This window comes from Talpa occidentalis, unplaced genomic scaffold (assembly GCF_014898055.3).
Source record: "Talpa occidentalis isolate TD23 unplaced genomic scaffold, MPIMG_talOcc4v2.1 talOcc4.6, whole genome shotgun sequence".
Lineage (NCBI taxonomy): Eukaryota > Metazoa > Chordata > Mammalia > Eulipotyphla > Talpidae > Talpa > Talpa occidentalis.
Window position 1 is genome coordinate 22,509,635 of NW_023604972.1, and position 23,481 is coordinate 22,533,115.

General features: G+C 41.5%; 1 protein-coding gene across 6 annotated transcripts in view; it reads right to left on the reverse strand.

The window, feature by feature from the left end:
- The window catches only part of RBM47 (RNA binding motif protein 47), a 148,073-nt gene that overhangs the window by 121,423 nt on the left and 3,169 nt on the right, over window positions 1-23,481 (reverse strand). For 2 of the 6 annotated variants that reach the window (XM_037530606.2, XM_037530602.2), the window contains exon 1: window positions 14,252-14,632. The gene's annotated coding sequence lies outside the window, so the exon portion shown is untranslated. The other 4 variants (XM_037530603.2, XM_054688327.1, XM_054688326.1 and 1 more) reach the window with 4 other exon arrangements.

Below are 23,481 nucleotides of genomic sequence, written 5' to 3' on the forward strand. Positions count from 1 at the left end.
GTATGTTAAAAGTCTTCTCCTTATGAAGAATCTCCTAAACATCTTCTTCCTTGGGTGAAACTGATTCTATTGATTCCTATTAGCATCTAGAACATATGGCACTCATTTTAATATGTCAGTTTGTACTAAATGATAATTCCTTTAAAACACATCTTTTCTTATTTCCAGAAGCTAAATCTAAGCACAAAACAAATGGTTTTCAATGAATTCATGGATGAATAAACAAACATCTCTATTATAGAAAGCACAAGAGGTTTTTTTTCCCCCTTACATGTCTCACTCTGTGAGCTCCCTAAAAATCTAGAGTATTACTCATTTTGTATTTCAAATGCTTGACAGAGAATTTACATTTACTCCACAAATAAATGGTGGAAGTTATTATTATTACCAAAAAGTTCAAGAAGAACTTTGGAAGCAGACTTGAAAGCATTGTTCAAGACGAAATCATAGAACATCTTAAAATAAGTAGGACAATTTGTCCATCACATCAATGATATGATGAATGAGATGTATGCATCCACCCATCCTCCTCAGCCCCTATCATGAGAGAAGCAACTAAAATAAAATAATCAAGCACAGTGTTGGCCTTCCACACAGACTTATGCCTCCTCAGAACACAAAGACGAAGAGTGAGATATAATAGGACTCTAATGTCAAAGGCATGAAAGGTCAAGAGTGCCAGGACGCAGTTAGGTACCTACAGATGCTTGAAAGTTACCTTTGGAGGCAAGAGAAGTAAATACTTCCTTGACAAGTGGTCATATATTATAGCACCAATTGTTCTTGAAAATAGAAAGGAGGCAAATGGATGTAAGTTCACTGAAATTTGAATGAATTCACTGGTCACAGACACCATGTGTGGGTATGGAAAGATAATGGAATTTAGGGTCTGTACCTAGCAGACAATTTGAGGAATGTAACTAGAAATTCCAGGAATTACATTGTCCAAAATACATCTCATGCAGCCTGATCTAACAGGGCATATTTTAAACTTTGTTACCTTAAGTGACCTGACCAGGCCTAGCACAACAGGAAAGGTTTCCTTTAGTTCCAATTAATTTCTTATGAAAACTAGGTAAACTCAGCTTCCCTCAACCAGGAACCAATGCAAACCAAAATGCATTTATCTTTCTTCCCCAAATCTGCAGGACATCAAATATTGACCAAAATGTTTCTTCAAAGGAAAATATCAGCTTAGTACATGAAGTTCATTTCCAGCATGTTTGTTGTTTTCCAAAGCTGCTGACAGCGTGTTCCTATACCAGCATGCATTCATTTCATATAGCTTCTCTCCAAGGAGTTTAAAGCATGGTATAAGGGCTTTCATTTCCAATGACTTTAAGATACAGACTTGATAAAGCATAGGACAACTTCTTGCTACTTAACTAAAGCTTTAAATTTGAAGGCATCGTTAGGTGTGAAAACAAATGTTCTCAAAGTCCAGCTCTATCAGCAATTTATAGAGCAAGGCATCTCTCACAAGCCAAAATCTAATGAAATGCTGTATTTTAATGATATCAGTGGGTCTTAAGGAAAAATTCTCAGAACCCAAGAAAACAGTATAATGACTAACATTTAGTACTGCAGAGGGAAAATAAACTATGGAAGACTTTTCTAGAAGGCTGCTAGTGAACAGTTGCCTCCTAAAAACAGAAATCAGGTTGACTTTGTCACTGCCTTACCTCAAATTTACTCTTAGGCTCTGAATCTTCAGAAGAGATGAGAGTTAAAAGCTAAAGTTACACTTAATGCTACGGGAACTGCCCTTCTCAGCCATGCCCTCCATTTACTCCCACACCTCCATCTTCCCTTTAAGCGTGTTGTATATGGAAGTGTTTGTGTTGTATAGGATCTAAAGCGGTTGCCATAAGCAAAGACTCATCTAGAAAGAGTTTTTCCAATCATGGCACTACTGACATAAGGGGACAGATCATTCTTTGTTGTGAGGGGCTGTCCTGTGCATTACAGGAAGGTTAGCAGAATCTGCGGCCTCTGTTCAGGGATGCCAGTGTACCCACCCTCCCAAATTGTGACAACCACTAATATCTCCAGATATGCCAAACGTCTCCTGAGGATAATCTCCCCCAGTGGAAAACCAGTGTTCTTGAACCACCAGTCTAGAAGAACAAGACTGTATGCCAACAACAGTCACTATCTCAAAAGGAATTCAGAAATTAAGAATAAATCTGTAAGATTTGGACAAGTCATCTGATCTGGCAGTAACTTGATGCTATGGTAAATGGTCTTCTCATCATCCCCCACCCCTTTACTCCCACACCCCCATGTTCCCTTTAGGCATCTATAAAGTAGCCACAATTCACTGATTTGAAACATACAGGTAAAAAGATTGAGAGAATTGTAGAGCTATGTAAAAATTAAGTCTATTTCAAAACGTCACCTTCCTTCCATATAATTTTAAAGTCAGGAAGATTACAGTGAAGTGTCCTATCCACGGCTGCTTTTTTGGAGGTGTTATAAGTGAGTGGTAGATCTTGGTAAGAAGACTGGGACCTGGTCAGGGATTTCCCCAAACCTGACCTCATTTGGGAAGCCTCACAAGTCTGCGTTCCAACCCTTATTTAACCCAGACAAGTGGCTTGACCTGTCATGTCTCATTTCCATATGTGTCAAATGTGGAAAATGGTAGGACGTACTACATAAGGGTAGTTTTGTTCATTTGAAAGCATGATGCCTGATATATAGTAGGTACTCATTCAATGTCAACTATTATCATCTGCAATTATTATTGTGTTTTTTTAATTTTCAACTTCAAATATTTAGTTACAAACAGCTGTTCAAAAATTACTGGGACACAAGCCTTCTCCTTTCTCTAAGGGATGGTTGCAGGTACACATTACAGACGTGCCTCATCAAAATATCTTCCATATTAAAAATGGAATTTAAATAAATGTGAAACCTTCAGGTGCTACATATTCTTGGGGAAACTGACCCCACTTATGCAAACCAAAACCCACACCATTTGGCCCAAACAGGCAACAGTAAATCTGATTACACCTCATGGCTTCCATTGGTGTTGACACACCACCATTTCTATAACTGTGATTGCAAAACAGGGTCTATCCATTATAACCTCTCCTCCGACCTCCACGCAGACCTAATGGTTTATAACCTTTTAAACATCTTTCTTGCTGAAGTTTCCATCACTTCAGACCAAACTATAGCATTTTAGTCCTATGAAAATGGAAATACATGCTTAATCACTTCTCTTAGGATAACCACGATAGGAAAGGAAGATTTGCCTGGTGGCAATACAAATAAACCATAGACAAAGTTTCTACTTCTCTAAGCTCCCCAGGTTTCACGCCTGCTCACCATCCTAAGGGGAGTGCTTACTCTAGAAACTCAAAATATGGGTTTGCTAGAGATACAAATTAGCCTTTCACAAAGTCATTAGGTGTGTCTGAGTTAGCTTCCCATTTCCACTCATATAAATAGAAGAATCTCAGGAGAGTTTTTGTAAAGTAAGAAAGGAAGCGACAAGAAATACGTCTGTATGTTCTAAATGGATCCATTTTTATGTGCCAATATTTACAGCACAAATTTGCATGCCTCTAAAGTGGTTGTAAGTCACAAGGAAATCCATTGTGTTCTGCTCTGGAATATTTCTTTTCTTTTTTTGTAATATGGAATGAATCTTTGTTAATGTATAATTTATATTTAATTTTCAATATTAAATACATGTCATTTAATATGTTAAATAATTATATATTAAGTATGTATATACATATTTATACTGGTTTATAAATATGTTATATAATGTAAATATTAAATATATTAATATTTAAATATTAAATATATATCAGATTGATTTGCGTGAAAAGATTCTTGATGGCTGAGACTATACTTAAGATTTTTTTAAAAGTCTGACTCCCCCATTACAGTTTTCTATACACAGTAGTAGATACTCAATTGATAATATTATTTTGTGATCTGTGATTCATAAATAAAGGTCACACACCTTGTCTATATTTGCAGATTTGGGCATAGTGAGAAAGAAATACTAAGACACAAAATTTCAGTTTCCTAGAAGAGGTTCCTCCTGCTCTTGCTAGAGCCACTGAATACAAAAGGGAAACTTTCAACATCTCCTTGGCTGATTAAAGAGATAGTTAGCATCAAACCCAGAACTGAACCCTTGATTCCATCTGTGTCCCCTCAAACCTGTTCTCCCCAAGTTTCCCATATCACCCCCAGTAACACATTCCAGAGTTCTCATTCTTTCCCTCATCCCTACAGTCAGGCCTTCGCCATCAAAACATGCCATTTCTGCCAGCCGCTGGTGAACCCCCTGACAAGGCTGAACTGACAATGGTGACCCCCAGCATTGGCAGGAGGAAAAACAGAAGAAATTACCCCCAGTTAACCAACTTCCCTCCACCTCCACCACCACCCTCAAAAAAACTCTGGAATTTTCTTGCCTAATCTTCTCTGACAACCTCCATTCAACTGAGTCTTTACCTAGTAGTCAACATTATCATCTAACAAGTAAATCCTTTTGCATGGCCTTCCCCGGGGCTCCAAGCAAGAAAATGCAAACTGTTTTTCTTTCTATGAAGGGTCTACATACTCTGAGTCTCAGTGACCCCAGCCTTCTGCTCTCCACTCCCAGCACTATATCAACACCAGTCTTACTTATCTCCCTACCCATGTGAAGCCTTTTCCAGCCTTAAGACTGTCATGAGTGCATCTGACAGGGATCTCCCAGTCTATCAGATGCTTTCAGCATCACCAACCTGAAAGAGCCTTCTAGACTGTTCCAGGCAATAGTCCTACCTACTATTGTCTAGTACCTATTTAGTATCCTTCAGGGTACTGAATCCCATCTCCAGCCCCAAAGAAAACCCCATGAGGGCAAAAACTTTCATTCTTTGTTGTATACCTAGTGCCGAGTATCTGGCATATAACAGCCGCTCAATAACAGCTGAGTCTGTTTACATTAAGAAAAAAGCATCCTTTCAGTGTTAAAGTCATTTAATTCATATTCATCTTTCTCTTTTTTTAATGTTCATTGGCTCTACATTTTGATAAACTTTTCTAATTTATAATTACCATTACCTCCCTCTACACTGGTTTTAATTTTTTTTTTTAAAGATTTATTTATTTATGCATACAAGAGCTGGGGTACAGGCCAGAGGTGTGGGGGGTGAGAGGATTCACCAGAGACTGGGGAGCAGAACAGGCAGACTGACTGAAATACACTGCTGAGGGCAGCAGCGGGCCAGTCAGGAGAGGTCTGCTGTGCCATGTGGGTTGCTCCCTGGCTGGCCGGGGATGGAACTGCAGAGGCTGCAAATTGCTTCATAGTGCAGTGCTTAACCCCTTGCGCCACCAGGGAGGCCCTATACTGGTTTTTAAAGAGAGGTCTAACTCAACATTTATAGGCTACTTATTGTCACATTCAACACATATGGTAAGTGAAAAAATAATTTGCAGAAAGCTCTAAAAAATATCAGCTGTATATCAGGAATTTTTTTTTAAATTTCTCAACAAATTGTCCAGCTACTATTAATTATGAGCATAGTTACCCAATCAATTTACTATTAATTGTGATGACAGTGGCCAGATTCATTTACAATCAATTGTTATGATAGGTTCAGATCAACTTAGAAGTGAAAAAATCCAGATAATTCTAAATCAGCCACAAGCCATGATCAACAACATTCAGAAATAGGGCCTCCTTTGTGGTGCAGGGGTTAAAGACAGCGCTATCAAGCTATTGCCAGCCACTGAAGCACAAGTTCAATCCCCGGCCAGGGGAAACCCACATGGCGCAGCAGACCTCTCCTGCCTCGCCTGCTGCTCCCCTCAGCAGTGTATTTCAGTAGATCTGCCTGCTCTGCTTCCCACTCTCTCTGGTGAATCCTCTCACCCACCCCCCCGCCCCAGCCCCCTGCATCTCTGGCTTACATCCCAGATCTTGTATGCATAAATAAATCTTTAAAAAAATTTCAGAAATAAGTAAATGTAGAATCCTGTGTATCCTATGTACCTTCAGCAGAATTTATGTGCTATTGCTTTGTTGTTGTTTTACTGCCAACTCTTCCTGGAGTGTATATTCCCTATGAAACCCATTGTAGGGTCCCCAAATCTAGACCAGTAACAATAGTCATTGGGGAAGCCCTTTCTAGTGCACAAGGCAGGTGAATGCACAAAGGGAGCTCCAAGAACCAAAAAAAGCAATTTTGTCAAACCAAGGTAACTGTGCAAAGAGAGAAAATGATGTCAGGGCTGGCAAACAAGCATAACAGATCAGAGTTGTTTTGTTATTCAAACCAAGGTTTTGTATAAAGGTCCTGGAGAAATATTAAAAATTCAGACAATGACACTAGCACTCTTATTTCATGCCAAGTCAAGGCAAGATACTTAACAGGGCTCTGAAATCCAGAAAAATCTAGATGGAGTCAATCTTGGAACAGCAGCTGGCATTTGGCAAAATCACAAAGGTCAAAAGAGAAAGTAAAAAAAAAACACCTACACTTGACAGTTACTTTCAGAACAATCATTAATTATAATTAAATGACAATAGAAAAAGTGATAAACAATATCATAACATGAGTTAGTCAAGTGTAATTATCTGTAGGGCATGCAATTCACAAGACTGGTTCAAAACAGAGGGTTGTAAGAATTAGATGGAAATCACAAAAAGATTGCCAAAGAGGAGGCTTTGATTTGGAAACAGAAGTGCTGAAATGATTGCGCCAGCCCCATGCTTAGCCTTGCCTTGCTTAGTCATAGGCCCCCATCAGTGAAACCAAAGGCAGCAGAGAAAACATGGCAACTTAACAGGAGAGATCTGGGAGAAAGCCCACGCTCATTCAAAGACATGTTGATTGTTGTATTTTGAGTAGAGCACACTCACTCAAACGCTGCTGTGCAAAAGCTTGGGTACTTCATTCATTAAACAAATGTTTATCAAGCACCTATTCTGTGGACACCTCAGTTCTAAGGTACTTGAGGTACACCAATAAATGAAGCAGACATTCTAACAAGAAACAAGACAATAAATAAATCACACAATGCATATCACCCTTAAAAGTAGTGAATACTATATAAAAAATAGAGCAGGATAGGGAGATAGAACAAGTGAGCAGGATGGAGGTACTACTGCTTAAGGTGGGCTAGGGAAAAGCAGACTTGAAGAAGGTGAACAAGTAAGTCTTGCAGATATTTGAGGAAGATCAGGGAGAGGGAACAACCAGTGCAAAGGCCTGAGGCATGAAACTGGCTAAAGGAGAGTAAGAGAGTGAGTGACAAGGTGAAATTAGAAAGGGAAAGGCACTAGAAAAATAGTGCCTCATTGGTTTTTGAGTCAGATGGAAAGGCATCAAAATTTTCTCAGCAGGGGGTGATATGGCTTTTGTTTTAAAAAAAGCCACTCCAGATTCCTATGGGGTTAGGGAAAAGGCGGAAGCAAAGATAACAAATAAGCAGATTCTGTACTTCCACTAATGAGTTTATTGACCGGCTCTAGACAATGGGGAAAGGATAAGACCCTTCACACATTACCAGGATGTGAGAATATATGAGTTACCATTTAATTTAATTTCAGGGTCTGTGTGCTTCTTACAGTTCCCAGTGGGGACTCTGAGTCACTCTCAGCGCTCTGGGAAGGGTGTTGGGAGAATATCCTAAGATCTCTGCAGTCCCAGACTTGGTCTCAGGCACTGGGAGCGATTGTCTTTGAATAAGGCACAACTGAAGAGGAAAGACACAAATTCCAGGGCCCATTCTATCATCTGAGCTGGCAGTTTCTGTTTACTCATTGGCAAATCTACATATGCCTAAGGAGGATCTTGGAACCCTGAATGTAGAGCAAAGATTCCTGGGCCAAACTATTGTTTGCACCAGGTGGGAAGGACTAACTTGCTATTGGATCCCCTTTGTTCTGCAAATAAGATGTCACTAGAAGTGATTCAGTACAAGTTGTCAGCCACCTGTCCTCCCTCATCTCTTTTCCTTGGCCAAGAGTACACCCTTTGAAGTAAGCATTTTACAGTTGGGGAAACTGAGCAATGGAAAATATCCTTTATCTCATAACTGGCAGAGTCAGAATTTGATACAAATCAGTATGTTCTTAGCCACTTGGCTTTGGAGTTTGAATTTAGCATAAAAGTCATCCCTTTCCCCCCAGACTGTCATGTTTACTCTAACTAACTCCCTTCTGTCTCTCCATGTGAGATAAAATTTTCCTGATTACCCTGGGAACAAACTTGCCCACAGAGCTGAGCTCTCCATACCATCAGCGTGCTGCAGCTTTGCCCTTTTTCTAATCTAAATGAACTCCAAGGTGAGTCTGTAACCACCACATTCTTCCCCGGGAAAGTCTAAAACAGTAAGAGCTTCTACATGGAGAAATATGTACACATTAGCTGGCAGAATATTTTAAAAAGACAATAACAAAAACATCGGGTCATTGAATTTTTTCTGTTAATAATAAGTTGCAGTGCCCCATTGAATTTTCTGTGTCACCAAATCCTCCCAATTGTAGTTACACAAAGGCAACTTTGTCTTGAGAAAGCTACTGAGAAGATGGGCCTAATCTTGGCAAGGGCTTGATGTACCGAGAACCATGTTATTATTTTTTTTTAACGCCAAAAAACAAAAAGAAATATTATTTAAGCCATCTTTTCAAAAATCACCGTGCTGTTATCACTAACATAGACCCCAACTTTTTAGAAACAGGAACATTTTACCTGAACTTTAAAGACCAAAATACACACTTTCAGAATGGCGATCACAATCATCTAAGAGAATGAACACCTAAGAAAACTCCTCTTTGTTTTATTAAAAATACTTTTTTGTGGTACCACATGAAGTGCTTCTCAGAATCACTGAGCCAGTTCTCAGTGCTCTAAGAGACAGAGACCTTGTATTATAATTCTTGAGGCTGGGATTTCCTTGGTCAGGTAAAAGGGTACTGTTCCTGTTTCAGGCACACAATGACCTGCATTCACTGCACCTACCACTGCCCATTGGTATGTACATTAACTCTTGCTCACCCACATAGGGTTATCCATAGCTTCCGGGATCAGGTTCTTTCTCCCCAGTTTGTCTTTTCCATTGGTAGAAACTCAAGGAATATGATCAATATTGACCATTTGCCAAAGTAGAGCACAAATCAGATGCTAAAACTATTACCAGCCCCCTTTTCATTCAGCTACCTCCACCAGGCACTATAGTCTTGGCCCTGGGTCGCCATGTTCTTAAGAACCACATACTGTATACCCAAAGATAAGTATGGTGATTTGAATGGATTAAAGAATTAGACATAAGACCTGAAACCATAAAATACATAGAAGGAAATATAGGCGAAACACTACGTGATTTGCACATCAAAGACATCTTTACAGACACATCACCCAAAGCAGTGATAGTGAAGGCAAAGATAAACAGCTGGGACTACATCAAATTAAAGAGCTTCTGCACAGCAAAAGAGACAATAACAAAAACAAAGAGAAACCCCACCAACTGGGAGAACATTTTTGCACCCAACACTAATGATAAAGGACTGATCACAAAAATCTGCAAAGAGCTGATGAGACTCAACAACAACAAAGAAAATAATCCAGTCAAAAAATGGGCAGAAGAGCTAAAAAGAAACTTCTCTGAAGAGGAAATGCAAATGGCCAACAGGCATATGAAAAAATGTTCAACATCACTTGTCATCAGGGAAATGCAAATCAAAACTACCATGAGATACCATCTTACACCAGTGAGAATGGCACATATTAAAAAAACTAGCAACAACAAATGTTGGCGAGGGTGTGGAGAAAAAGGAACTCTTCTGCACTGTTGGTGGGAGTGCAAACTGGTCCAACCACTGTGGAAAGCTGTGTGGAGATTTCTGGACCTACTAAACATAGAGCTTCCATATGATCCAGCAATTCCACTCCTAGGTATTTACCCAAAGGACACAGAAACATCAATTCCAAAGAACACCTGCACCCCTATGTTTATAGCAGCACTGTCTACAATAGCTAAGCTTTGGAAACAACCCAAATGCCCAAAAATCGATGACTGGATCAAGAAGATGTGGTACATATATACCATGGAATATTACTCAGCATTCAAAAAAGATAAACACATGCAATTTGCAGCAACATGGATGGCGCTGGAAGGGATCATGCTCAGCGAAATAAGCCAAAAAGAAAAAGAAAAATACCGGATGGTCTCACTCATAGCAGGAATCTAGAAAACTTAAATAAGGGACCAGGAGAATGAATAACTATAAGAAAGTGAAAATCAAAATCAACAAAAAACTATGAACCAGAGACACTTTTTGGGGAGTGAGGGGCGGGAGGGAGGGATTGGGGTCAGAATGGGGGGGCTGCAATTGTATGTGGAATATAAAAATAAAATTTATTATTTAAAAAAAAAAAAAAGTATGGTGATTTGAGGAGACCAGATATTGTTTTCTTGATTTATACAGCTGGTTGTAATTTACAATGAAAATATAAATATTGCAGAACTCACGAATCTGCTGATGACAAGATTGATATTTTCCTCCAAAATCAAAAAAGGTTTTCAGCATTACATGAGCATTTTGTCCTCTCCTGATGTCATCTCTCTCCAGTGGTCATCAGAGAGGTAGAGTGTGCTTTTGTGTTCTAAAATGACCCCACTCTTAAAACCTGGTCCAAAAGAGCAACTACAGTGAGTCATTTCTAATAGAGTATCAATTTACTATGTTTTGTATTTTACAAACATGTAAACTGAATATTTCTAAACATACAAGTTTGATGACAAAAACTGAACATTCACAACAAAAAAGAATGCTCGTGTGTGTGTCTGTGTGTGTTACATAAACTGAGTAGTGACTTTTTTTTTAACTATCCTTAAATCACTGCAGAAAGTAGTCAAGGCAGAATGGACTCAGTGGGAGTATGCTCGTAGGACCTGTACCTTCTGTACCAATTTACTTTTGGTTGTACTAAGAGATAATATCATGATCTCCTTGCAATGAGCCACCTATTGCAATGCACGAGGTACATATGATCTACCAAAGTGAAGAGAAGCTTCCAATACTTAACATTTGCCAGTTCACCTGCAATGGTTTGGGGTCACTGATAATCTCTATGGGAGCTTTCTGGTAAATTTTATACTACAGATGGTCTTTGTTTTTCAACTGTTTCTTGGCCATTTATTCCTCCATTCTTTTCCCTATTACTTTTACTGAACAAGTCGTCCCTCATACCTTGTTCATGGCAAAATATAAGCGATCCTGAAGGGGTTGGGGGAAGATAGTGGGTACAGAGACTTCAAAAGGAAGGTTATCTTTTCCCTCTGCAGATGCTGGCAGACAGAATAGAAGGGGAAACACTAACAGAGAAGGAGAAATAATCAGAAATCAATCTGGGACCATCTCAGGAGTGTTTTCATGATGAGATGATTCAGGACCACGCACAAAAATTGGCAGAGTATCATGTCCCTCTCAGTGGCTCCAGCACGGGATGTGTCCAACAACTTGAGGTGGCAATGGAATGATTACTTATCGTTTCTACTATCATTCTTCTCTGGGGGTTCTAAAAGCCTTCTATCTCTAAACCCAGATCATCTCAGCATTGCCATTACTAAAAACCTTTTTCCAGTTGTTCTTAAAAAAAAAATTACTGTCCACAGGGCGTTGCTTTGATTAACACACCCCTCTTATGGATATTAAATCAAAAAAATGCCACTTCACCATAAGGCACAGAGAGTGCTCCCAAGAGTAAAATTATATCTCATATTTAATCAGGCCAGCAGTTGAAAAGATCAAATATAACCTTTTACTTGGAATCATCCTAACAAGCACAATAAAAGGCATTTATGTTTTCATTGTCATATAAATATTTGGCACACAAATTTTAAATTCATGCAAAATATATCCTTTTTCTAAGTCTTAAGGATCCCAACTAGGCCCTCTTATTAACACTTTTTCTAGGATTAGGCATCCTCGGAGGTAATCTAATCACAATTCAGTTTGAGCCTCAGTTGAATTTGTGTGTGTGTGTGTGTGTGTGTGTGTGCATTTTATTTATTTATTTATACAAGCACTGGGTACAGTGAGAAACATGGGAGGGTGAGAGAATTCACCAGTCAGAGCCAGGGGCAGAACAGACAGACTGACAAAATACACTGCTGAGGGGAGCAGCGGGCAACAGGAGAGGTCTGCTCACCATGTGGAACCCTCGCTGGTGGCCGGGGATCGAACCGGCGCTGCAGAGGCTGCGGGCAGTTTCGCAACCCAGCGCTCAACCACTGCACCACCAGGGAGGTCCAAGCCTCAGCTGAATTTTAAGGAAATCTGCCCCCCTCACCAGTACCCCTGCACACATTCCCCTGCCAGTTCAAGAAAAATCAGAAGAGACTGAAATGTGAAGGTGCAAGCCAAACTGAAAAAGGAAACCCTTTCCTATAGTAGTCAGAGCTCAATTATTTGGTACATGATTTACTTTCAACCTTCAGATCAAGAGCAGAATTTGGAAAGGAAATAAATCCATTTTGTAAGAAGATCATTTCACCTGCTTAACCTTCTGATCAAATCAAGAAGAATGGTCTGATCTAAATGTTCTTAACATGTGAGAAAAAAACGTGAGTAGTCTCAAAACTCTAGATAGAGCAAATACATAAGACACGTGTCCAGGAGCCCAGTCTCCTTGCTTTCTGTCTTTATTTCATCCTCTGTATCACCAACTGTTTGAAGCAGAATCCTTTCAAAAGTTAACCTAGAGCTGCGCGCTGGAGAACCAAAATTAAATATTAAAACCATAGAGGCTGAAATAAAATGATGCTGAATGCTTAATCCTATAAACTTTGAAAACTCACTAACCAAGAGAAAGGTAATTTTGATTCATATTCAGAATGCATTCAAAATGACTCTTGACCAGATGAATTCAAGTGTAGCCTGGTCAGGTGAAGCGTGGCAGACTCAGGCTAGGGGCTGGCTTTTGTCAGCTTATTTCTTGATTTAGCACTGAATTTTGATCCTGAAGCTAGGCCATGGTGAAATTTCCAATTATTCAATCTCTCAGTATGTAATAATGAAGTCAAAGAGTACAATGATACGTATATCAGAACAGGGTGAAGGTTAAAGTAGACAAGAAAAAGATACAAACCCAAACTTCTTTCTCTGCCGCCGCCTCCTGTTTCCCTTTCAGACTGGGTTAGTTTATTTCCAAGATTTCACATCATCAATCTGACGAAGTTCACTATTTAAATTAACAGCAACACAAACTCCCACAAAGTGCTATCTCACTACCTCGGTTGGGTATTTGAGCTTGTCTAGCGGTTGTGTTTTATGCTACTGACACACTAACAACCTTTTAGAATTGGCACCCGCAATTCTAATTGCAACTGAGTTTAAAACTGCTACAACTTCATGTTTGTGTAGTCAAACCTTTGCTTTCTCCCCTAAAAAACAAAATGAATGTGCTTCCAGTACTAAAACTTCAAAGAACACATTTTTAATTTATATTCCTGCTGAAGAAACTGAGTCACTCAAATGACACTAGAACAACCTATTTGGTTTTTCCTTGCAATCAGCAGTGGCCTGTAAGTAACCTTGAAGACACTTTGATAATCACTTTGATAAACCTCAAGGCAGAAGCCACATCACCAAATGCCTTGGGACCGCACCAAAAGATTAGCTGATCTTTTACCTCATTAAAAAATGAATCACTTAGTTGAAAAATTCCACTTCCATTTCTTTTCACTGATTTCTTAAATATCTGGTGAGTGGTGATTTGTCAGCTGTCATAATTCATTTGGCCTACGCTTTTATGCAGATTGAATTTTTAACTTTGAACAACTAAGCGCCAACTCAGTGTTACCTTCAGAAGTAAATTACCACAGGAACTCGCCTCACAGCCTTGCTGGGGGGCGGGGAGGGGATATCACCCTCATGTCCCCCATTTAAGAGAGGTCTGTCATGTTTCCTCAGGCTCACTTTAAGAATCGGATTCTGAAAAGTCACCGACCGTCCCATCGTATTTTCAACAGTGAAAAAAAAAAAAAAATGTTTCTTGTATGGAAAAGGTTTCATCACTAGAGGAAACACGAGTTAGCTGACTGTATATGATTCTGCTTTCCCAGAAGCTGAAGCTTTTACAAACCATTTCATTCCCACCAACTACCCCAGCACCGGAAGGAGGGTGGCAATGGGCGAGAAGAAAAAGAACAAGCAAACTCAAGCCTGGAACCCAAATATAAAGCTTAAGGGACAGCAGCTGAGAAGCACCAAAAACCACCTTACCTTTGTTATGTATTTGGAGTCGCCCACTTCGGAAATTAACACCATTCACAGCCCGGTAGCAATTGACACAGCTAGGAAGTCACCTACCACATCTCGTCGGCCTCCCTCTTTTTAATGTAAAACCAAAATAAGGAGTGTCCAGCTACTCCCCACCGCGCCGCTTTAAAGCAACAGATCGTTTTTAGGCTCAACTCCCAGGCTCTGGGAATTCCAGTGGGTCAGAATTTCCCAACCTTGGAGACCTGCAGAGAGAAACTCTCCACCAGGACGACTCCCCCAGCCCCGGCTTCTCCCAGTCCCCAGCCGCACATTCCAGAGTGGGCAGCAGCAGCGATGCCCAGGAGGCGGCTCTCGGGGCGAGGCTGCGGGCCGAGCGGTGCCGGGTCCACCCCGGCGGGTCCACCCCGGGAGCCGGGCTGCGTCCGGCGCGGCGCGCGGGGAGCGCTCGGAGGCTGCTCGCCCAGCTCGCGCGCGCTCCCTCCGCCCGCCCCCGGCCGCCCTCCCCCAGCCGAGGCCATTCGCCTCACAGTAGCAAGGTTGTCTCTCGTCGACTCCCTTCCCTTAAACTCACCAAACCAGATTTTTACTCCCAACACCGGCAACTTCCCGTAAATCTGCACTGAAATTTTATCCTGCTCGCCGAGCCTCGGCTGGCTAAGGGCCAGTGCAACATTCCTGTTGTTTTAGGAGCGCAGATACCTTGGCTGAAGGTGAAAAAAAAAATCTGCCTCGATGGGAGCGATTGGGGGACTTCGCTCGACAGGCTTCTCGCCCCCCTCAGAGGGTCACATCCATTTCTGACGTGCAGGCATGGCCCCAGAGTGGCACCTGCTCCACCTGAGGACAGGCGTCCGGAGCAGACGTCAGGCCCCCGTCGGGTTGTTCCGAGAAACCAAACACAACCAAGTGCGAGGAAGAAGGAACCTGCTGTTGAGTCACGAGCCGATCAGTACCACCCACCCCCGTCCTTCTGTAGCAAAGAAGTCGTTGGACCAGGTAGGCTCCCGGCGAGCGCCCAGGCGCCTCTGAAGGCAGGGGGCACCTCCCGAGCGTCCTTACCTGAGGCGGACGGCTGCTCGACGGGCGCGCGCAGCAGAGTCACGCGGACAAGGCTCTGACCTTTGCCGAGGCCTCCGCAGCAGGGCCTGGGGCCTGGGCGCCGCTCCTTCAGAAGTGGCTCGTTTTAATGCGCTCTGACCTAAAGTTACAGCTGGTTTCTAGAAAGGGAACAAAAAACACTGCACTTGAAAACTGCGGCCAAGCCCTCCCTGAACCTTCAGTGATCTCTGGGGAGGTGGCTCTAACCCCCACCCTCTCCCCATCCCAAAGAAACCCGCAATCTGTGCCCCACCCCTGCGTATTACCTGTTTATACAAGAGTTAAGGAGCCTCACGCATTTCAATAGAGCGCTAAGCCTGCTTGTGGGCGCGTAATCGGCCAACAGGAATCGAATTCTGTGACTAAACAAACCAGAAGAGGAAGCAAGCACCACCAGGAACCTAAAACGGAGTTGTGATTTCGGGTTGCAATGTCATTCAACTGAAAAAAAAAAAACCTGTTTTTCGTAAAGCTACTTCAGTGAAGGACTTGTCCAAAACTGTAATTTTTTTTATTTTATTTTTATTTATTTATAATTAATTGATTGATTGATTGATTTTTTGCTAATTTAATGTGCTACTACACGCAGAGAGCTCAGAACAGTGCCTGGCATGCATAGCATTAGCTGCCATGATTATTGTTTGTAGCTGGATTCTGCCTGTTCTGAAAAAGTGGGCATCAAGACCCAGCACTGGGGCCTCCCCGGTGGCACAGCGGTTGAGCGCTGGGTTGCGAAGCTGCCTGCAGCCTCTGCAGCGCCGGTTCGATCCCCGGCTGCTCCCCAGCCACCGGAGGAGGGTCCCGCATGGCGCGCAGACCTCTCCCGCCGCCCGCTGCTCCCCTCAGCAGTGTACTTCGGTCCTTCTGCCTGCTCTGCTCCCCGCTCTGGCTCTGGTGAATTCTCTCGCCCTCCCGCGCTTCTGACTGTACCCAGTGCTTGTATAAATACATAAAATAAATAAATAAAGATAAATCTTTAAAAAAAAAAAAGACCCAGCACTGTCCCTGGCAAACTTGAAGGCCATGAGCAACTTTTTTAAACCTCTTTCAGCCTCTGGAAGATTCAAATGATGACATTTTTCCAAACTGTTTACCTACATGTGGGCAGTCTTAAATGTAATGGAAAATAAAGGTAAAGGAGTGTCCACCTGACTCTCATCTCACTTAAAAGTGGCAAGATTGATAGGACACCTGGAGGTAAATCCATGGAGGTCACTTAAGAAAGAAAACTGGGCACCCAGCATTCAGACCTGACTGTGTACTTTATTCTAACGTGGATGTCTGACCTGGGAGAGCTGTTTGTGCTGTTCTGGAAGAAGACAATGCTGGAGAAATAATGGTTATTGCCATTTGAAAACCAGTGTGACATAGTGGAAATCATTTTAAAACTCCTCGTAAATATTAAAGAGTGATTATTGAAGGTGAAGTTTGCTCAGGCCTGCCACCATTTCCCCTCATTAACTTCACTTTTAAAGAACTCACAAGTCCTTTCCTTGAGTGAGCTCCTTTGTACTGTACATGAACACTTTCACCCAATGCATCTTATCTGATCCTTACAGATCAGTCCTGTGAGCTACTTGATCCGCATTTTGCAGATGAAGACACTGAGGTCAATTAGATTACACTGAATGCTGAAACTAGTTCTCAGTTCTAGTTAAATCTAAAGGCACTATTTGCCACCTTTGCAGAAAATAATTGCTTAAAACCATCAGGGAATTTTAAAGCATTTCTGATCCCTTTGACAGTCACATGGGACAAAATTTAACTCAGACCAGCTACCCATTGCCAGGGGAGCAATGAAAGGCAGACAGTGGGAATCCAAGTTTCTCCCCCCACATCCCAGGGTGGCCTCTGCCAGGCATGAAATAGGGTCCACTCTTAAAACAACTTATAAGCCCCAGTTCCATGTTACCCTGGATTTTTCTTTTCCCAAAGAATCTGGATTGTGACCTTAAGAGTCTTTTGTTGTCAGGGACCATCTGAGAATTCAAGTGGGAACATTCTCAGGCTCACAGATTTTTCCACCTCAGAACAGGTTTTTCCATAGGAAGCACTGTGCCAAAGAATCTGCAGGAATAATGACCAGGAATAATGAGTTTGAAAGTGTGGAGGTCAGTGAACTGGAACTGGAGTCAAAGGCTTGACTTAAGGAGGCACAAGTCCCTGGACGTAAGTCCTTATGGCAGGTCACAGTCAGCTGCTTTTCTCAACTATTGCCCGCCCTTTTGCTTCTCCTTTCTGTTTTGCCCACTACCACCTATTAAATGGGTATTATTCTTGTTCGTAACTACTTCCTACAATCCACCCTAGGAATATGGTGAAAATAAAACAGAGTTTTAAGTGGTAGGCTTATAGACTGAGCATTCATTCTTTCTTCTCTGTGGCTGACCCTATGCCTATGTATTATTATTGTTGTAGGTCCCAGGCAAAGTCCATGATCAGGGGGTACTTTGTTTTGTTTTCTGCTTCCATCCTCCACTGTTGCTTACGTGCTACAGTGGATGTAAACAGCATGGAGCTGGGTTTCCCACAAATTTGATCTGAATCTCAATTTCATCTCTTAGCTATATCGGGCTGGGCAAATTGCTTACCTCAATTTCTTCATCTATAAAATTATAACACTACCTCTCTGGATTTCTGTAAGAGTAAAATGGGAGGTGAAATCTCAGCACATTTCCTGGCACAGTGAAGGTCCTTTAGAAAAGGTATTTCCCTCTGCACCTGGAAAGAAATCTACTCCAAGGCTCACAAAGAATTGTCTTTAACATAGTTAAATCATATATAAAAATTGAACTCAATACTATTCCAATAGCATTTGCCTCATCAATCCAGGAAAGCCTCAGATCTTTGTGAAGAATCTAAGTATAATAATAATCACTCATCTACATAACATTTCCAATGATATATTATTATCTCTGATCATCACAATCGCACCTATTAAATACAATTAGGCCCTTTGTATTCATAGTGCTGCATCAAGATAAAGAGCTTGGACTCAAAGTCAGCAAATCCAAGTTTTACATCCTGGTAGCCATGGGCTCACGGGTAAGTTACCTAATCCTGAGCCGATGGCAACACCTATATATAGGGCCAACACGAGGATAAATGAGATGCCGGGACCTCCCTGGTGGCACAGATGGTTGAGCACAGCGCTGTGAAGCTGTCCACAGCCTCTGCAGCACCAGTTCGATCCCCGCCAGCCTCGGAGCAACCCACATGGCCAGCAGACCTCTCCTGTCTCACCCGCTGCTCCCCATCAGCAGTGTATTTTAGTCATTTCGTTGTATTTCAGTCTGCCTGTTCTGCTCCCCACTCTGTCTCTGGTGAATTCTCTCACCCTCCCGCGCATCTGGCCTATACCCCGGTTCTAGTATAAATAAACAATAAATCTTTAAAAAAAAAAAATGAGATGCCACACAGAAAAGCACAGTACTCGACACACTCTAAGTTTTCAATACATGTTAGTTATTTAGCTTAAAGACCAAAGCCCATGTACTAAAATGGTATATGTGAGGCCTAAACAATGTACATAAAAAATAAATGCAAATTGCTTAGGACCATGCCTGGCACATAGTAATTGCTGTGTAATTGTTTGTATGATTGCTCTTACTGCTATTTATCTGTATAAGAGAGAAATTTAAAATTCTTATGAATTTAAGTTTAAAAACCTTATGACAGTGGCTATTTAGGTACTATTTAATAGTGAGATATCTTTTCAATGCTTTTATTTCTTTCCTCTTTTCCTTATGTTGCCTCATGTTATTTGAAACAGAGCAGTTGTCTCTGGATGAGATAAAATCACCCATCTGAATCCAAGTTTTCTATGGAGGCTGGGGTATTTTTCACAGCATAAACTATTTAGAAAATAGGCCCTCTTTGAATCTAGAACATGTAATTTGACCCAAAAGAGACCTTTCATCTCCATAGTTCTTACAGCTTCCCCTTTCCTCACCTGGTGGCCATTAGCTACCCAGGGAAGGCTTTTCTTAAAAATCTTTTATTTTAAAAAAGTTTATATTAAATCTTCATTGTGCATTTGTGCAAATTTATGACATGTTACTCCTGGGCACGCTTTAATCCAAAAGACTTAGCCCAGTGACTAACCTTAGAACACAGTCATCCGTCCATAGGTCAAAGGATGAGGGAGGGCCTTCAGAACTCTCTTAGGAGGGCATCTGGGTTTGCAGTTTCCATGCCACACCATAGGAGGGCCCCTAACTGAATTTTAAAAATGTCCTGAGTTCACAGAAAAGAGAATTAAATATAGCAGGGGTTCACCCCGAACATTAATCTCAGAAGCCAAATCCTTCATTTTGAGAAAGGCTTTCAATACAAGGAGTCCCTGACCTCTGTTCTTCCCACAAGAGCAGCTCAGCCAAAGCCCGCCTGCTTAGACTGAGGGCTTTTCCCGCCTCCAATCGCCTGCTGAGTTGGAAGGAGCACTCATGTAAATTATAGGTCCTTAAAGGCCCACTGGAGACCAAGAAATGTTTTTGTTATGGCAACAAATGCTGTTAATTCCTTTATATCCCTTTAATATATTCCCCACCAGAGAAGATCTCCAGATTTCTTTTTATTTTATCATAGAAAACCACCTCATATAAACAGCTCAATCAGCCCTAATTTATCAGAAAAAAATCGTCAATATGAAACAACTAACCTTTATCACATGCTTACTAGAGTATTTGCCAAGTACTGTGTTAAACACTTTACAAGCATTAACGGTTTAATCCTCACAACAAGCCCACGAGACAGAGACTGCTGTTATGCCCATTTTATAGAGGAAGAGACCAACAGCTGCAGCAGGTATGGGCACTGCGGGAGGCCCACAGTTAGTATAGAGTCAGTGTTTAACCCAGGTTACCTGGCTCCACAGCCTACGATTCTAACCTTGACACTCCATGGCGCCTATAAATGTCTCTGATTATCTTATTTACATGTGTGTATTCTGAGAGTGGTAGTGCCAGTGTAAAAGCAGTGCCTGGCACATGGAAGGCACTCGATAAGTTGGATGAGAGAGTGGTTGTGAATATATGTTTAAATGTTATGATCTCAATAGATAGAAGTATATTTCAAGGGAGGCAGGGCTTAGGACTTCATTAACATGAGATATTTAGGGTCACATTAGGAAATGGAAACTGTTTTCAAAAATATGGTTCAGTTTTTAATTTGACATGTACTAGCAAAGGCCAGTATTTTACAATACAGAATTTATTGCAGGTGTGGCTAAGTTTATTGACCATAAAAATAGTGTGGATCTTCTCACCTTTTCTTTCATTGTTTCTCTGCTTGTAATATTCTTGTATATACCATCAACCCATCCATCTGTCATCAGCATAAGTTTAGTGGTTCAGAACACTGTCTAAAATCAGATGTCCATGTCAGAATCCTGTCTCTGTCACTTAGTTTGACTGTGGAGAAATAATGTGACCATCTTGAGACCATTTAGACTCAGCTCAGTATCCATGTCTTCAGGAGTATTAGGATTGACCACATGTGTTACTATCAGTGGAGTACAGGGAAAAACACCAACCTGTTATAAGCCTAATAAAAGTATTTTTTGTTATGATTAGTCATCCATCCATCCATGCACTGTTTTATCAAAAAAAATATTAAAAATATGTTAACCAAGTGCTTACTTTTTCAGGCATCTGCTCTGTGCATCATGCTGAATATAGAAAAACAAATGAGGCCTGTGTTCAAGGATCTCAAATTTCATGGCAAAACTAAGCAACCAGCCAATGACCTTATTATCCATAAACCCAGTATGTTAGCAGAAGTTTAAGTTAGACTTAAGGGCTCAGTCTGAGGAAGATACCAGAACTGAGAGGATTCAGGGTCTGCTTACAAGTTAACTAGGTAAAGAGATGAGACACACTCCTTGAAGTATGTCTCGGGAAAGTAAAAAGCACCAAGGAATGAGAGATGATTCAGAATTAGGAAGGCAAGAGACCTCTAAATCCAGCTAGAGGGTTGAATGGCAATGGTGTAGTTAAGTGATAATAGGGGTCAGTTTGTGAGAATTATCTGTCGTGCCAGGGATTTTTAAAGGGATTTAAGTAGGAAGTGTTGAGATCAGATTGGTGTATTTGTTAGTCTAGGGTAGTGACAAAGTAGACAGAAAAGAGAGGATTCAGGATACATTTAGGAGGTAAGGCTCATGGGGCTTAGTGACTGGTCAGATATTGGGGGTTAGAGAGGAGACAGAAGAAGATCGAAATGATCATTCAGTCACAAGAATTTATCGAACACCTACTATATGCCAAGCGCTGTTCTAGACCTTGAGAAAACAGCAATGAAAAATACACACACAATTCCTGTCCTCATGGAGCTATCCTATCTTATCTTATCCTCCATTCTGATTGTGGGAGTCAGATTAAAAAAAACAATAAAAAAGTGAAATATACATCTGTTTTGATGATGGTATGTACTAAGAAGAAAAATAAGGAAGAAAAATTAAGTTTGGTGATGGTGAGGGATGGTGAGCAATTCAGACACCCAGAGAAAGTTCATTCCAGGCAAAGCAAGAGTGTTTTTGGCACAATAGAGAACAGGCAAGACAGGCAGAGTAACTGGCAGGCAGGGATGAAGAAGAGAGTGATAGAAAATGAGTTAGGAAGGTGTACATCTCATAGGCCATCAGAAGGACTTTGACTTTTGCTTTGGTGGCGTGTGAAGCATTGAAGAGGGGAGTGAGCAGAACTGACTCTCATTTTACCAGGTGGCACTGAGTCTGCGTTAGTGTATGTTGTGGGAGATCAGAGAAGCAGCCCAGAGGCCATTGCTATGGTGCATTAATCCAACTTTGAACTTCTCAAATCGAGGTGCCATGGGACATCCGCACAGACAGGCCTAGTGGGTATACCTGGGGTATACCTGGCAGGCAGGAGAAAAGCCCATCCTTAGACATGATTTGGTTTTGATGTCTTGACAAGCTGATAGTGTTTGGAATGATGAGAGCACCCAGAGTGTTGGGACAAGAAGAGAAAATGACTGGAGACAGAGGGCCTCCCCGGTGGCGCAGCGGTTGAGCGCTGGGTTGCGAAGCTGCCCGCGGCCTCTGCGGCGCCGGTTCGATCCCCAGCTGCTCCCCGGCCACCGGAGGAGGGTCCCACATGGCGCGCAGACCTCTGCTGCCGCCTGCTGCTCCCCTCAGCAGTGTACTTCGGTCCTTCTGCCTGCTCTGCTCCCCGCTCTGGCTCTGGTGAATTCTCTCACCCTCCCGTGCTTCTGACTGTACCCAGTGCATGTATAAACCAACAAACAAACAAACAAATAAAAAAAAAAAACATGCCTCTATTAAAAAAAAAATTAAAATTAAAAAAAAAAATGACTGGACACAGGAACTCTGTCCTGGGAAAGAAAGAAAACCCCATGAAGAAGGCTAAAGAAGAAAGTATTTGTCCAGAAAAGAAGGAGATTGTAGAAGGAAGGTGTGTTCATAAATTCATCTGAAACAAAGGGCTGTCTGAGATAAAACTACTATTTTGTTTAGCAACTAGAAGATAACTAGAGACCTTGACAAGGGCAAGTTCCATGCAGTGGTAAAGCAGAGAGGTGAAGATAGCAGATACAGAAAACCTGCTCAAATGAGTAGGCTTGAAATGAAGAACAGTGATAGGGTAACAGCCAAAGGGTCAACGGAGATTTTCCTTTTTGAGACTGAGAGAGACCTTGGAATGTCTACAAGCTGAAGAGAAAAGCTTATGAGGCGGAACTGGATGTCTAGATACAGGCCAATTCATTCATTCATTCATTCATTCATTCATTCAACAAATATTTGTGAGTATCTACTAAGAGTCACATGCTGAAGCTAGACAGATGAATAGAAACATTCCCCCATGCCGGAAAGACAGACACATGCATAACCGTATGTAATACAAAGGATATAGAGGTGAATGCAAAATGCCAGGGAGAATCCAGGTGAAAGAGGGGAAGGTGACGGAAACTTCTTAGAGGTGGTAACATTTGAACTGAAATTAGACAGGACTGGAGATTTGCAGGCAGGAGAGTGAGGCATCTCATGAATTGGTTGGAACAGGTTCTCCAGGGCATCCAGCTTTGGGGCAGGCATTTGAAACTAGGTCATTGCTGACTAATAGGAGAGAAGACAGAGATTTGGTTCCAGAACC